The sequence below is a fragment of the Dasypus novemcinctus genome, chromosome X (assembly GCF_030445035.2).
Source record: "Dasypus novemcinctus isolate mDasNov1 chromosome X, mDasNov1.1.hap2, whole genome shotgun sequence".
Taxonomy (NCBI): Eukaryota; Metazoa; Chordata; class Mammalia; order Cingulata; family Dasypodidae; genus Dasypus; species Dasypus novemcinctus.
This window is the reverse complement of record NC_080704.1, coordinates 90,170,309-90,173,370: the sequence shown is the minus strand read 5'-3', so window position 1 is coordinate 90,173,370 and position 3,062 is coordinate 90,170,309. Positions and strand designations below refer to the sequence as shown.

Sequence of the window (3,062 nt, the reverse complement as noted above, 5' to 3'; positions counted from 1 at the left end):
GCATTTATTGCTGTCTGTTTTTTAAATAATGGCCATTCTATGTGGTGTTAGATGATATCTCATTGTTGTTTTAATTTGCATTTCCCTAGTAGCTAGTGATATGGGACATTTTTTCATGTCCTTTATTGCCATTTGCATTTCCTCTTTGGAGAAATGTCTATTTAAATCTTTTGCCCTTTTTTAAATTGAAAGCTTGCTCTTTTATTATTGAGTTGTGTGAACCCTTTATATAGAATGGAAATCAAACACTCAGATTAGTGGTTTCCAAATACTTTCTCCCATCAACTGGGCTTCCTTTTGACCTTCTTGTTGAAGTCCTTTGAATCACAGAAAACTTTAAGTTTGAAGATGTTTCATTACATTTCCTTCTAGAAGCTTCATTGTACTTCCTTTTATATTTAGGTCTTTGATTCATTTTGAGTTAACTTTTGTATAAGGTGTGAACTAGGGGTCTTCTTTAAAATATTGAATGCTTCACAATTTTGTGTGTCATCCTTGCACAGGGGCCATGCTAATTTTCTCTGTATCATTCCAATTTTAGTATATGTGCTGCCAAAGTGAACACTGCAACCCATTGATATGTTTTGTTTCATTTTCATTAGTTTCAAGGTAGTTAGTGATTTCTTTTGTGATTTCATCCTTGACCCACAGTTAGTCTAAGAATGTGTCACTTAACTTCCATATCTTTGTGCCTAATCTGGTTCTTTGGCCCTTGCAGATTTCGAGCTTCATTTCACTGTGGTCAGAGAAAATATTTTGTAAGATTTCAATCTTTCTGAATTCATTGAGACTTTCTCTATAGACTAGCTTGTGGTCTATCTTTGGAAATGATCCATGCATACTTGAGAAGAATGTACATCCTGCTGTATTGGAGTGTAATGCTCTGTATATGCCTATTAGGTCCAGATACGCTAATATATTATTCAAAGTCTTTGGTTCTTTACTGATTCTCTGTTGAGATGTTCTGTCTAATGGTGATAACGGTGTATTAAAGTCCCCACTCTATTTCTAGAGCCATCTATTCCTCCACTTAGTTTTTCCAGTGTTTGCCTTATGTATTTTGAGGTGTCTTGGTTAGGTGCATAGATGTTTATGACTGTTCTTTCTTCTTGAAAGATTACCTGTTTTATTAATATGTAGTGTCCATCTTTGTCTCTCACAATTGTTTTGCATTTGAAGACTATTATGTCCGATATCATTATAGCTACTCCTGCTCTTCTTTGGTTATTGCTTGCTTGTAAGACTGTTTTCTAGCCATTCACTTTCAACCTCCTTGAATCCCTAGGTCTAAGGTAGATTTCTTTTACACAGCATGTAGATGGGTCATATTTCCTTATCCATTCTGCCAATCTCTTTCTCTTGACAGGTACATTTAATCCATTAATATTCTGTGCAATTACTCTCAAGGAATTACTTACGTCCACCATTTTTTTTTTGGATTTGTGTATGTCTTATGTTGTTTTTATTTCTCTTTCTGTTTTTTAGTTTTTCTTACACTCTTCTTCAACTCTGTCTCTCCTGTTTTTTTCTTTCCTCCTGCAGAACTCCCTTTAGTATTCTTTAAAGGGTAGGTTTCTTATTGGCATACTATCTTAGCTTCTGTTTATCTGTGAATATTTTGAAATCTCTGACCTTTTTGTATGCCATCTTTGCTGGATAGAGTATTCTTGTTTGGAAACTTTTTCCTTTTAGTACTTTGACTATGTCATACCACTGCCTTTTTGCCTCCATGGTTTCAGATGAGAAATCAATCTTAATCTTATTGAGCTTTCCTTATATGTGATGGTTCTCCAACTCTTTCTGCCTTCAGTATTTTCTCTTTTTCCTCAGCATTGGATAATTTGACAAGTATGTGTGTCTTGTGGTGGGCCTGTTGGGATTTATACTATTGGGGTGCATTGCACTTCCTAGACATGTCTATCCATCTCCATAATAGGTTTGGTAAGTTTTCACCCTTATTTCATCCAACACCCCATCTGCCCCCTTTCCCTTCTCTTATTCTTCTGGGATGTCTAGATGCATATGTTTGTGCATTTTTGTTGTCATTCAAATCCCTAAGTCCATGCTGGATTTTTTCTATCCTTTAAGCTATCAATTCTACTCTGATTTCACATGTACTTTCTTCCACATCACCAATTCTTTCCTCTGCTTCTTCAAAGCTGCTGTTATTTGCTGAGAGTGTATTCTTGATTTCTTGGATTGTACTTTCATCATCACCATATCCATTATCTGTTTGAGTATGTTTACAATTTCTTCAGTATGCTCTCCAAGTGTTTGCTTAATATCCTTAATTTCTTCCTTCACTTCATTAAGTTGGTCCATGATAATTGTTTGGAGAACTTTGATTAATTGTTCAATGTTCTGTTCCTCTTCCTGGTTTTTAGCTTGTTCATTGGATTGGGCCATGTCTTCCTGACTATTCGTATGGTTGTATTTTTCTTTGCCTTTTGTTTGCTTGTTTGCTTTATTTTAACAAACTTTATTGTCTTTTTTTAAAGATACATAGATCACATAAAGTGTTACTTTAATAAATATAAGAGGTTCCATATATCCCATTCCCCATGCCCCCACTCCTCCCACCTCAACAACTTCTTTAATCAGTGTGGCACATTCATTGCTTTTGATGAATACATTTTTGAGCTCTGCTTCCCTGCATGGATTATAGCATAAATTGTAGTTTACACTCTCCCCAAGTACATTTAGTGGGTTATGGTAGGATATATATAATGTCCTCCATCTGTCCCTGCAAAAAGCTTGGAATTTTTTATTGCTGTCTGGTCATCATTTTTTCTTGATGAGTTTGTTCAGTTGATTAGCTTCTCCATCTTGTCTCAGGTTTTATTTAGGTGTTGTTTTTGTGTGTGTTAAGTTTTCTCTTTGACAATTTGTTCTTCTTATTATATTTCCTTGTTGTTATTTAAGTTCCCTTGAAGGAAAAAGATTAGGGCCAGTAAAGCAAAAGAAGTAAAAAAAAGAAAAGATACAATAGTAGTATTAATAGTAAATGTTAGTAGAAGAATCATACAAGTCCTTGGATAATGAATATTAAACTCACATAAGCA

General features: G+C 34.7%; 1 non-coding gene across 1 annotated transcript; it reads right to left on the bottom strand.

Annotated features, from left to right (window-relative positions):
- Positions 1-458: 458 nt before the first annotated feature.
- Positions 459-565, bottom strand: LOC111761186 (U6 spliceosomal RNA). Its single transcript, XR_002794619.1, has one exon. It is a non-coding gene; the product is annotated as a U6 spliceosomal RNA (small nuclear RNA).
- Positions 566-3,062: the final 2,497 nt, after the last annotated feature.